Raw genomic sequence first — 14,687 nt, 5'->3', positions numbered from 1 at the left:
ATTGTAACCTGAAACTTTTCGTACTTCATTTGAACAGAATGGAATTTCCACTCTGCAGTGCAGTGCACATTGATATGAAACTTCCTGATGTGTGCTGGGCACTGACTCGAACTCAGGATCTTTGCACTTCACAGCCAAGAGCACCTGCCCACAAAAGGTGTAAGCCCTGAGTTCGAAAATTTTTCTGCCATACAGTCTTAATCTGCCATGAACTTTAACATTTTTTCGTTTTTATGAAACTATTTGTACTGAAGTACAAACATCTAAGTGGTGCACAAAAAAATAACAAGTGAGGACTGTTTCAAAAAACAAATTAGAGAAACTTGAATTCATTCGTTAGATAGTCCTGCTATCAAAGATTCTAGAATGTACTAATTTAGAAACCCAAATTATGCACTCAGCAAATGTAGAGATTGAAACAGAGTGTTCTTGTGTTCAGAATGCAGCTGATAATTTATCTTGCTACCAAAAAGAGATTGAAGAAGCAATGTCATCAGCTACATCTTTGGCAAAGAAATGGAATATTTCACGGTACCTCAAAAAGATAAAAAACATTCTGTTTAATTGTGTCAGGACAAGTAGGTAGTGGATCGAAATATGCATTTCAAAACCATTGGTTTTAGAAGGCAGTCTGGACGTTACTTTAGCCCAGTTAAAACCAGATTTGAGGGTATGTACAATATTGACAATTTCTTCGAAATTATTTTCCAATATTTGTAAATTCTGCAACCGACAAAGAGATTCACGTTTCAGCAATAATTCTTCTAAACGAGTATGAGACCGATTTATCCAGAATGTTTCCAGACCACGTGCTAGGTTTAAAAAACGCCCTGAAGAAAGAAATAGCCTCATTAAACCCTGTGGTTGACTTCACACAAGTATTACTAAAAGAGAATTCAGTTGTAGCTGCTAACTTTGCAGATTTATGCACAGCTTTGGTACCTGTTTTTAACTATTGCTATCACTGTTTTTATGACTGAATGATCAAACATATAATGTATATATTATGCAAATTGGAGGAGGGTAAAAGAATGTAACGGGAATGAACTATTTTTGTCATCTGTACCAGGACTTTATGTGGTATCAGTGGCGGCAGTGAAAATGTGTGCCAGACTGGGATTTGAACCCAGGGTCTCCTGCTTATTAGCCAGTTGCGTTAACCACTGCGCCATCTGGAAACAGCGCCACTTATCCACAGTTCATGTCCTCCATGCTTGCTACTTTGAGATTCCCGCAGGAAGTTGAACATAATTGTACAAGACAGACGTATTCAACTCTGTATCCTAAATACCGGAAGTGACCGAGCTGGTGCAATTGAAGCCAGTGAAATCATCAATACCTTAGCGTCACAGAAGCTACACTGCATGGTTCAGTTTCACTATAGATCAAGGTGGGTGCAGTGAGGTTTTATAAGTGCAAGTACACCAAACACCAGATGGAAGTGTATGTCTATGTTTACTCACATTGAATTGTCAATCACTATAATGTAAATTTCTACTTCTACCTGCTGTAACTGAATCACTGAGTTGGAAAGTGGGTCATGTACCAGAAAATAGATTTTTCATGAGACACATGTAACTGTTTTACTATAAACTGGGTTTAAACATTGTGTTGTCGAGTTGTCAAGTAACAATTGGCTCCAGGATGAAACAATTTACACCATTACAACGTGTTTTAACCATAGACTGTGGTCAGTAATCGAATCTGAATGAACTGGAGGTTACCCCTTTTCGAACCTCATGATGTGGCTGAGGCGACTAGCGTTATGTTTGCAGCGGAATGATTGTGTTATGCAAGTTTATATTATTCATATCATTACAGAGCACATATTTATTCATAATGTATCCAAAATACAACCACAAACAAGATATAGCAAAGCACACAATAGTGGGCATGTTTCATCTTTATCTTGTCCATCCTTTGATGACTGCTGGCAGATATGTTATAAAATGGTTTCTGTTCATCAAGTATGTATTGCAGAATTTTCTTCACACTGTCTAGTTTCTACTTTATTATTGGAACAGATCCACTGTATACACTTATTTATGGGAACATGGTTCGTTCTCTAACTCAATGCCCTTCTGAGTAGCAAATCTGTTGATGGGACCTGATCCCCTGTCATATCAAATGATGCATATAAATATAAAGATCATTTACCTTCTGTAAACTTTATTTGAAAAATAAATTAACATTACCCCAACTCATTGATTCAATTAAACTTATATTGGTTACTGATAGCATATACAATTTATTTTAGAGAGCCCAAATTTTTGTTTCCTCAGGCCAGCCCATATCATGTATGTTACACCACATTAACTGTATGTGTTGATCCACCCTGTCTCTTGCTCCCAATGCCATTACAAACTGCTTGTTTGATTTGTCAACGATTAACAGACACCTAACATTTTGTTCCTATGTCGCCCTGGAGTGGAAGCCCAAGAGGAGGAATGTGGCATATGGGATTAGTTTCAGTTTCAGTGGGAGACAGCACTTCAAACACATTAGTAAGGGGACTGGATACAGAGAAAACAGATTCCAAGTGAACGGACTTTACTAACAGACCTTCAATACCACACTAGTTCAGCCCACAAACCCAGTTGCAGTACATTCCAATAGTTTGACAGAAATCTGATCGATTTCCATATTCTTAAAAACAGCAATTAATCTGCAATGTCTTTTTTTTTTTTTTTTAGGACCTAACTTTAAATTAACCTCACTGATTACATCTACAGTTTCTATTACGCTATTAAAGCTACAGCACTCAAAAGGTTGTTTATGGTATAACGTCACATGAAATTTCATGAAAATACTCAGTACCCTGGGTGTTGAACCCTTCACTTTTGGGGTCATGTGCACAGTCTGATTTCAGCCATCTTCTTTGACCCACATCAGCTGTGTGACATCATGAGTTCATAGTGGAAAGTATGTACTTATGTGTCAAAACTAAGTTCACACTCTACACAGTAGCTGTTGGGAGCGACCGTAAAAGGGAAGGTCTTAACATTTGCTCCCAGTAGCCAACCTGACAAATGTCAAATTAGTTTGTGCATATAATACTTCGCTTGTTATTAAATGTTATCTGTGGTTGTCTTAGAAAGCAGTGTAATCCATGATGTTCGTAAACTACGCTGTTTATTCAAAATATGCTATGATGTATGAGGGTGTTGTTATAGTCGAGACGGCATAAGAAGATCCATGACAGCTTGCGGCACTGTTGCGAGTTCTCAAATTCGAAGTGCTAACAGCTATAGACGAAAACAGTAGCCCCCTACACAGCTCGGACAACACTGAGGCGTCGCCATACAGACATTTACAAAGTAGCGTTTGTTATTGGCTGAGGTAGGCCCACAAAACTTTTGCAGCTAGCCCACTGCAACTGTCATGGATCGACTACGCCGACTCGACTATAGGATGGAACCTGAGAGCACATCCTGAACTGTTGAAAGAGAAACTACTAGCAATTAAATTTACATATATATATATATATATATATATATATATATATATTGCAAATATTTGACCGTTTCTCCTGTGTTTCGTTCTATTTCCAAGGGTAAGGTTGAGCAGGAATTTAAGAGCATAACATAAATTGTTGCAAGTTAAACGATTCACAAGTATTTTATAATGTTGTTCCTAATAATTATTTGGTAGTTTTTGTAATGTGGCACATTGTTGAAGGTGAGGGGAGGCAGAAGCCTACAGTCAGTGCATAGCTCAAATTGTTGTGAGTGAAGCTAGTACTGGTAGTGATGTTATTTATAATTTTGATTTTTTCAAGTTTTTGAAACTTGCTGGCAGATTAAAACTGTGTGCTGGACCGAGAGTCGAACTCGGACCCTTTGCCTTTCGTAGGCAAGTGCTCTACCAACTGAGTTTTTGTCTGTTCTTTTGTCGAATATGCCGTAGTGGAGGCAGTGTGTGTATGAAATGGATTGTTCCTGTAGGAGTCGTGTTGTTCTTACCACTGTCTTACTATTGTGGTTGGCGTTTGTGATGTGGTTTTAATAATAGTTCAGTTTAACAGGATCTAGACTTCGTTATTTATTGCATAGTTATTTGCTTAGGTTTTTGATCTGTTACATTTCGTTTGTAATGTGGCCCCAACTTTTTAAATATAATTTCTTTTGGTTGACTCTGGAGGAATTATATTTCGATTGTGTGGTTTTTGTGGTGTTTGTGTGTGTGTGTTTGGGGAGGGGGGGGGGGGGAGGCGGTAGCTGGTATTGCCGTCTTCGTTCGGCTATTTGGGTCCTGCATGAACTGAGATTCCACTGGCGTTGTGTTTTACATTTTTCTTAGGTTTATTATGCAGAAATTTGTGTGTATTATTTTTTTAATATTTCGTTGTTTAGTGGGTGTATCTGGTATAGCTGTCTTCGTTTGAGCACACACGACACTTCTGAATAATGGAAAATTCGAATTTTATTTATTACTTTATTAAATTCTATAGTATTTCCTGATACATTGATACATCCTTTATTGGGTTGAGAATGAAAAATGATTGCGATATAGCAAATTTCAGCAGCATATACTGACAGGCCCCCTTTATTTAAATAATAGGAAACCATTAGTATTTCGCAAAACAACTTGAAAATTTCCGCTTTTAGCGATTCTGAATAGGATATTTAGGCATGTTGGTATCACTGCTGGTTTCCAGTGTATATAGATGATCATTTTTGCTTCTGTTTATTTTCGCTTCGTTGAAGTGTTTTGTCTATGGCCTAGTAAAAGTTTCTTGGCTAAGTGTTACGGATATTTGTGATCTGGTAATTTCTAAGAAACAGTGCACATTGAAGTCACAGCCTCACTGTGAGCGATATATATCGAACGCATGACTCTAGAAGCGAGAAATATGAATATTGTTTTATGCTTTTACAATGGAACATCGCACGAGAGTAGTTCCTAAGAGATGTGTCAATAGTGAATTCTAGGTACGGCGAAAAAGAAATGTTTCCTACACCAGATGTGGTACTGTGCACGACGACTACATACCATGAGTAATGTAACTGATGTGATTCATTTCAATACATTCCCTTGAGTGAAAAAATTACTGTTACTCTCTCTTTTTAATGAATTTCTCGTTTCAGTACGTTCGTCTTATGTCACCCCCCTTGTCAACCTCTCGAGAATTGAGTGTTCGATATACATTACTTGTAGTGAGGCCATGATGTGTACCGTTTCATAAAAAATTTCATGATTCGAGATGTTCATTGTTGTGCAATAAGTACTAACACTGTTACACATCTAGAAATTCGACAAAACAAAATTCATAGGTAACTAATTTACAAACAAAGCAGTCCATAGTACTGAGAAAAACTATCTATCTGTTCTTCTGGGAGTATCAGATCTCTGAGTTAACACTGAAGCTGTTTATTGTAGATCCTATGTCCTTGGTACTGATCACGCAGTTTCACTTGGCCCCTTTGCCATCAATGGAAGTCAGTTGACTTCATACTGCTCCAGAATGTTTACAATCACTACCAATATTAGTTACATAACAGCATCATGTGCCATAACAAAAGTCACTTTTGTGAATATAATGTCCATGTGCAGTGTGACTGTTGATATTATTTGCAGATGCGAGTGACGATGCAGTATCTTGTCCTGGTAGCAAACAGCCATCAACTTTCGTGTTACTTCTACGAAGCAAGAACCTATAACACATTCATTCCTTTTATAAGTTGCAAGCTGGCTGCTTTGGAGGAAGGAGGTGTGGCTTGACTCACCAGCCAATCTGCTACAAGTGGATTACAAGCTTCCACTCCCAACATCCTGTGCTCAGGCAATCTGAACCATCACATTGTTTACATTTCGTTAGTTCCTTTATCAAAGAAGATGCTTCAATAATTAATAACAGATTTTGAAATTATATCACAATGGCTGCAGAATTTTGCCTCTAATGATGAATTAATCGTAGAATTCTATTGGTAGGCGGATATAATTTATTATGAGCAATTACATATTAATTTATTTAAATATGTTTATCTCCCTAGCAACTTTATGTTACAAAAAGAATTTACTAGCTATATTTGCTGAAGTATATAGACATAAATATAATGAATTGAAGTATGTGGCCATAAATACAAGTGTAATTATACACTTTCAGAATGAATTAATAAGTATTAAAAGAATGCTAAGAGGAAGTTTGAAGCAGGATGAAGACTATGCTTCAGGCACTGACCACATTTTAGTCTAACACAGATCTTAATTCACAATTCCCTGCAAGTTGTACTTTTGAGATTATAGGTACACATATGTCCTAAAGTTTACAAAGCATTTCACAATTTTTTTGTGAAGTGCAATTGTTCATACTCATCTAGCAGACCTAAACTTTATAGCAGATTCAACTATAGAATAGAGAAACGAAATTCTGAAATAGGAAAAATGTTCTAAAAATTAAAATATAAGATACCATAACTTGTATTCTAGTAAATATACTTAATATGTAGAATTAAAGAGGTCTAATATGTCAGCCATATGACATGCATATGTGGTAAAAATCTGGTCTTTGTCAAATGACCAGTGAATTAAACAGTATTGAATTTGAAGAAGTATTTCAAATAATCAGTACTTAATTGTTGTTATTGTATAAGCATTAGTGGATCCAAAACTGTTCAAATACTTGAAAATTATTTTGAAATTAATCTGCACTAACTGTGATAAAGAACAAAATTGTAAAATACATACAGGACGAGCAGTTGGTGAAAGACTAACATGCTGATTTTCATACAATATAGAGTTGAAAAAGTACCCCGAGTCCTTCACCTGTACAGGTAACCGAATTTTTCGATTCCACTTAAGTATTTTATGTCCAGTTTTAGTTTAGTTTATTCCATACGAATTCATGTGCGTGATTTTCCAATTTGTTTGATTGCTTTGAATGATCTTATCTTTATTACCTTACTTTAGTTTGTACCCACCAAAAACGCGCTAATTCCCAACGTTGTCTCGTTAACTTAATTTCATTAGCTGACTGAACTATTTTGCATGTTTTTTACGTTTCTTTTCGACCATAATGGTCCACCTTGTGGTCGCCATCTTGAAGGATGTAATCGGCCTGTTATTAAATATTGTCCATATTTGTCTCATTAACTCAGGTAAACTATGCTCTTTACTCAAATTATGATGCCATGGGTCAAAGCAGGTGGGTGAAATCAGACGTTGCTCTATTCCCGACTTTGGCTAATGATGTAACAACAAGTACATAAATTTTACACAAACGTGTTTTAAAATGGCGACCATTGACGTTACCCACTCCCATGGCACCGAAATATAAACTTCAAACCGCTGCAGACTGTTAATAATAAACATTGAAGCTCATTGGACAAACACAGGAAATCGGGGAACTGGCCATGAGCAAACTATAACAAGAACTGCAGAATCACAACTACAAAATATACGAAACGAAACAAGCAAGGATGTGTGACGCAATGTTTGGTTTCAAAGACGCTTAAAAGACAAAATTAACAGGTATCGAAAACAACACTTGGCCAAAATAAATCAGTTTAAAAAACTGATACTAATACAAAGAGCCACAATGCAGGAGCAGAATGAAGAGACATAAAAGTTACCAATACAGATATCCAAAAATCAGTGCCACTGACGAAATATTTGATGTAGAAATTATGATTTGATCTATACAATACAGCAATGGAGAAGCTAAAAACGCAAATCACTACAGAAAGTCAAAGGGCGATAGAAATACCGAAAAATAGCGATAAATAATGATATGCGGTATCAAAAACATCGATTGAGCTGCGTAGCCCTAGTTAGAACGCCGATACTTCTACAATATGCTGAAAACGGAGAGCTAAACATAACACAACAGGCGATACTAAAACACAAAAATTACGAAAAACCAATACAAAAGTCCAAAAATCGATAGCATTACAAGAAGTCAAAAAGTGATATCAGCACAATAACTAAAAGTCGCGACAATCAACGAAACATGGTATCGAAATAAAACAAGTGATTCATATGTTAACATCATTATTACACGCAAACTGTGCCTCAATCATTCAAAGCAAGTAGCATGTCAGGCAAAAATTGTATATTTGGAAAGAATATGTATCTTAAATATTTCCTAGTTTATGTAAATTGTAATAACTACTCAGGCTCACTGCTATGACAAGCAGAGATACTGCATTATCTCTGACTGACGAATGACATCAGTCACCACTACGTCACGGTTCAAAGCATACGGGCAGTATCAAAGGCTCAAGTTCACCTACCTCGCTTATTGGCAAAAAAACTGAATATCCGCTTAGATTATCAATAAATGTGCGAAATACACTGATTTTGCACTTGACTAAGTTGCACCGTCTGCATAAGCATGCCAAACGTAGGTTCTGAGGCGCCACATCAGCCTCCTCAAAGCAGCGAAACTCATGGATCACTATCACAGGAAGTCTTTCACTTGAGATGATTAACAACTCAGTTATCACTTTAGCATTGGTTTATTAATTCTTATTTTCTCCTTATGGCGACAAACGAAAGCCTGTGAGGTGAATAGTCGCTAAGCTTTTTACATATTAATGTTATTCCTTTTCTCACTTGCTCAATATCTGACGTAAATTTTGATTGGCATTTCTGTTTTCGATCTCTGATTCTGTTCCTAAATGCGCAGTTTCATTTGTAGGCCATTTCTTTAGGTCATTTGTTTAGGTTACATGTTGAAAAAATATAACGACCCATGTAGAATCTTATAGAAGGTGCGAGTGGAGTGGTAATGTTAAAGTAATTTCTTTAATATTTTAGAACCCTGTTTATCGCTTTATGTGTGCAATAAAAGTCTTACAACTATCACACAAGAAAAGAAACTTTATTAATTTTTTTACCCTCAGACATGAAACATTGAAAGTATTTGTACATTTTCTTTTATAGCGTGGTCATTCGACATTGACTTTACAGTAACAATGATTAATATTAAAGAGAAATTGGCATTTATCATTAACAATGCACAATGTTTACCAGTGGGCAATGTGCCGATGGACAAATGAGGTATGATTTAATTGGTAAATTTGACAAACATAAACTCTTTGTCAAGAATTTTGAGAATTTCCAACTCTTCTTAGTGTCAAATACATGTGAAGTGCAATATAACAGAGTAATGAGTTGGATGCCAAGAAATAAAAGCTGAACCAACCATTCTGATATATGATAAAGTACACTTGCAAAGACTTCTCATGTTCACCTCATTTATGATCCAAGCGGAGAAAAAGGCAGATTTCTACAAAATTACAGTGCTCCTCGTTCTGCGAAAGAAAAAAGACGATTTAAAAGTAATTTACACTGATAATAATGTACCACAACCAACACCCACTGCTGGGACTTCTTGATAGAAAAGATGGCTAAATTAAATTGAATTCAAAGTGTGATTACAAGCAACCTTCTAACTCCAATCGTCACTGAAGGATTTCTTCTGTGTTTTATGTCTTCACTTCAGGATTGCACTATGCTATTTTGCAGGATATGTAGCCTAACTGCTAATTCACTGATATATGATACAAGTGTACAGCATACCAGGTTTGTGCAGTTTTTTAACTTGTGTTGTTAACCTTCAAGAATTTCCATTTCCTTTATGTGTACTTATACCAAATAAATGTTTATATAAAACAGAGAATGAGGAAGAAAGGAAAGGGATGGGTGGGACTTCGTGACCTCCAACCACACAGGTCCTTATGGTAATGTGATGGCGGACATTGAAAATTTCTGGTGGGCCAGGGTTCAAACCCAGATTTACCACTTCTCACAAACAGCTGCCCAGCCAATAAAATATGTAAATAAATATTTGGTATATAATTATTGTTTGCCTCTGAGACAATCTCTTTTTACATTGAGTACTCAAGTAGTATGGGAGAGCATTGTAACTTCAAGAAAAGAACACATGATATTTCGTGTCCTGTGATTCACTCTAATGACAACTTTTAGATTCACATGAATGAAGGCACGCTATTGATTGCCAGGACAATAAATAAAAAGAAAGGAATGTTTGATGACAAAATCCTTGTAAAGGATGTATCAGAATCGGGAAAAATATTTCATTTGAAATATTTGGTATCAGCTACACAAAATAATTCACATTTTGTTGGAAGTTTGATCTGGACATAACGACACCTCTGTCTTTGTGAAGAACAACGAAAAGACTGTTGATACGATTTGGCTACCAATGTGATTGAAGCTCTCCATAAATAGTTTTTCCGGCGATGGAAAACTTTTTTCAGGAAACTGTTGGGCAATTTAATATACAATAGCTGTTTGTCATTTCAGATTTATCTCCGGAACGGTATTCTTAAACTTTAGTCATTTGTGCGTTAGCATTTTCTGGCATCATGTTTTACGAATTTGATAAACTACGCCTGAACAATGGCATCCACCCTCAACCTGTCTAAAATAACTGGTCATTACTGTGAAATACGTGAAAGCATTAATTTTTTTAGAATCAGATGTGCCTGGTATTAGGAAAAATTAACAGACAATTCGAATTTTTTGAATTAACAAGTTGTCAGTAAAATACCCATAATTCAAAAATTATCATGAGAACTACGCTACAGGAATTGTTGTAAAATGGTGTATGTGTAAAAAATATTTAATTGTCATACATTAAAGTCTCGATTGCTAGAAGTAATTTAAAATGGCCTTAATTTTTGTCCTCTGCTAGTCACCTTTGTAACCATTGTACCTGAAACTTTTTAGCTGTCAATGTGATGCGCAAATTATTTAGAACAGTTAGAGAAGATTTGGACAAACAACTGAGAAGAAGTCCATAAGGTTAAGGTCTAGGAGATAAAAGTAGATTTACGTTTTGTGTTTGTTGGGTATAAGTATAGCATAATGTATAGCATAGGCGAGATGAACTGTCGTGGGGAAGCAGAGCACTTTAAAGGAAAGAAAGGGGTAATAGGTATCCCTGTCTTGAGGTTAGGTATGTCAGGAGGCAAGATAGTACACACGACAGCCATGCTCCTGATTGTCACCACAGAAGAAGCAAGGATCGATGGAGAAAAGGTCTACATTTCAGTTTCCTTTTCAGTAGCAGGGAAGCAGTGATGGATCCAATGTTACATAGTCCACATACATCTTGCTAAGCGACAGTACTGAAGAAGTATTTCGGTGTAAAAGTGCAGCACTCTTTGTAAACTGCAGAGGACAAAAGGAGGCACGTGGATAGGAAGATGTGGCATTGCAGAAGTGCTACAGAGGCGAGGTTACAGTCTGTCTTAACGGGGTAGTGAGGGAAGGTCACATCTCATGTGCAGTGAAGTTACTGCAGGGTCAGAAAACAGAAAAATATTGCACAAAAGAAGTGGTTATGCCTGAATTACAGTTTCAGCAGGCAGCACATTGGTTGAAGCCTACCTTCTATAAAGTACTTGTAGCAGTCAGTTGTTTCTAACAGGGGAAGCACATGGGAGCAAAAAGGTTTTAGCTACATAGGAGTGGATTATTAATAAATGGGACATTGTGTGACACAGTGGAGTCACCTTTCCGTCTACCTGCCACAGTTTCAGGAATAACCCTGCTGAGTATTTCGAAGCCTCAACTGTATCTATGGAGGGATAATAGACATCAACTGGACTATGTTGTACCACATTTAGTACCCAAGTAACCTCAGTCGTTAGACAGGCTCATTAAAGGACAGGAGGGCGAGTCTCTGTGGAGGCGCTAATGCAGCATGTTGACCAGGACAAGGAGAACTAGTACCAAAGAGGAAGAAATTATACCATGTATAACACCAATACTTACTCGACTCAACTTAGCCCTTGTTTATATGTATCACTCTAGTATTTCATAAGGATAATCTAGGCTAAGGCGACACAAGGGACCAGATCTTGTTAAAGAGGAGGGCAACTTAGCCCACTGGCCATACTTGGTATGAAACACATTCTAATGGAAGTAGACTGCAGCTGCGCCAGCTGCAGGCAAGCACCAGAGACACTGTGGAAGTGTTAAGCATATATGTTACAAGGCAGAGCAAAATCCAAGCAAGCTCAGCCCGAAAGCATATAAATACCTAGTTATGTTGTACTACAGTGACATGTGTTACTACCACAGCTCTAGAAGCACAGAGCTGTGACGCATGGGCACTGTCCAGCATGCTACTTGTGGTTCACAATTCGACTCTGTGACAGGGCAGTCCACCCTGAAACCACAGAAGCCAGAGCCACCCCGACTTCAGGCCAGCGCCAGCTCTGAGAAGCAACTTGCCGGCCATCATCACAGGGCAGTGGGGTCATGGCCATGCTTGCAGGAAAGCACTGAATGTGTGAGTTGCTCCAACACACTCGTGGCAATAAGGGCTGCGCGGGCCAAAATCATCGCTGATAGGGGCAGATGTAGCCCACACTGCTGCTCAGCTGATGCCAAGCTCTGTCAGGATTTCTGGATGACACACTTTGACACAGGAACCCACTGGACTCCTCAGACATGCTGCTGTTGTCTGTGCTGAACCATGATGGATAGCCATTATAAAGATATTTCGGTACTTTAAGCTGTTTGTCTGGCACTGTACCGTGTCTTCTTACACTCCTGTGGCTCCAGATCACTTCACAATCGAAGAACGATCATGGCAAGATTTTTGTTCCCATCTTCAATACAGAATTGACAGTATATTTTTTGCTATACATATGGCCACTCTGTTGTCCACCAATTTAAGTGCACAATATAGCCAATTTTAGCAGTTTTTAAATCTATGCTGTTTATACTACTAGTACTGTCTACTTTCTTAATTTTCTAAGCATACCAAACCAATATCCAGTTTACAATGATTGTTTCCCAACTAAGATAAATTAAATTTACTTAGACATCTCAAACACCTCATGACCTGGAGATCCTTCTGGTTCCCATACTCACTGCCACAAATCAACCATTTCATTATCTCCCAAACATATGGTTAAAGACCAATGAGAAAGTACCACTCCCACACTGTTAGTGTTTTCCCAATATTTCCTTAACATTAGCTAACAGATAAAATATTCTATGGAAAACATCGACCATTAGACGAAGATCTTGGCACTAATCTAAACTCACAATCCTTATTCCAATATTTTGTGACATTTGCTGACTTAGTACAAAAACACTCATTTAAAACCACGAAATCAAGTGACATACTTTTAATCTTACTTCTTAATTGATAGGTCTTTAGGGTCCACTTCCATCGCAGAAAATGTGCATCAAAAGCAGCTGATCAAAAATTCACGATTTGTCAGATTCGTGCTTTCTACACCACCCTAGCTGCATTAGCAGGCTTCACAAAGTTGAGTCTATGAGACAACACATACAGATAATACGACTACTGAAACAAGGAAATGCATTATTCTTTTATCACTGATAAAAATGAACATGCCTGTTTGTTAGAAATTAATATTGCTCTTCAACTATCTTACCAATATGAGCTGTGAAATTCTACCTCAATCAAAATAATTCAGTTACTGAAAATTCAATATGGTCGAAAGTGATATTGTCGGATCAAGTTTGTCACATATGAGCCTCCTCAATTCTGGATACATTCATACACAGAACCTAATGTGTAGTATTGGGTTACTTAGCAGGATGGTACCAGTCTAATAATTTTACTGTGCACTTTTTCAACGTATATAGGATATTCTGTAACATGAAATTAACATATTGCACACAGAAACAATGCAGAAGACGAAAGTAAAGCATGATTCTTATGTTACCAGTCAGAAGCATCGTCTTCAACTGACATATGAAGTAGAGATATACGAAAGCGGTGGACATACTAAGATGTGAGGTCAACTATGGCCATTCTCTGACAGGTTGTTGCCATGGTAATGCATATGTCTCTATTACTTTCTTGATCTGATCCAGAAGAACATTGTGTTGTAATTTATGCACAGGTATATCTATTCCTAAAGTGTATAACTAACGAGATAGCGCTTCAGTGAGCTGTGATACATAAATTATACTCATGATTACTGGCTTTTGGTTCATCTTTACCACTTAAGGAAGAAATTATTTCTCTTGCTTAAAACAAAATTTCTTCATAAAATGGATGTTACACTATTATAAAATGAATTTTTAGTTTGACATATACTAAATCGACAATATTAATAAGAAAATTTGTATTTTTATTTCATTGATAAGTGATACTTGTGATGCTTCATCATTGCATTAGTCCATAATTTTACATCATTCAATAACATTTATGCTACTTTATGTTGAATGGTCTGCCCTATGCAAATGCTTAATGTGGACCTTGTCGAAAAACATAGCACATTTTTTTGGGAAATTGCTGATTTTGAATGACAGGATTTGTTTAGACATTTCTTCCATGTAACGCAAAAAAAAAAAAAAATGCTAACGTTACCGAGTTTTTAAGTGTACAGTTCATGAAAGATAAAATGTTCCCAAAGACATGCAGGTAGGATTAATGTGTACTCTGCAAATTCAGAGTATGACTTCTTCGTAAAATAATCCATTACAGTGTGAATGATAACATTTATTTACTATCTTAGATTCTTCAAAGTATCTGATGTTCATAGCTGCAAGATGAAACGGAAGTTGATTTTTTCAGTTATGAACAATTACGTGAAACATCACACTAATTCGTAGCCCACAAATGATGTTTTCTCCTTGTGAATGTATTGTGCAATAAGGGAATTTTGTGGATGAAGTGTAATGATGGAATGTTACTTGTGGTCACACAATTTGTTGATCGACATTTT

The 14,687-nt window shown here is 36.9% G+C and overlaps 1 protein-coding gene and 1 non-coding gene across 2 annotated transcripts in view; both read right to left on the bottom strand.

The window, feature by feature from the left end:
- LOC126106534 (zinc finger protein 3 homolog) overlaps positions 1–14,687 on the bottom strand; it is a 578,052-nt gene that overhangs the window by 95,122 nt on the left and 468,243 nt on the right. The gene's annotated exons all lie outside the window — the stretch shown is intronic.
- Positions 1,106–1,178, bottom strand: Trnai-aau (transfer RNA isoleucine (anticodon AAU)). The gene has a single exon. It is a non-coding gene; the product is annotated as a tRNA-Ile (tRNA).

This window comes from Schistocerca cancellata, chromosome 10 (assembly GCF_023864275.1).
Source record: "Schistocerca cancellata isolate TAMUIC-IGC-003103 chromosome 10, iqSchCanc2.1, whole genome shotgun sequence".
NCBI lineage: Eukaryota > Metazoa > Arthropoda > Insecta > Orthoptera > Acrididae > Schistocerca > Schistocerca cancellata.
The sequence above is the reverse complement of the archived record's forward strand: the minus strand, read 5'-3'. Positions and strand labels throughout refer to the sequence as shown.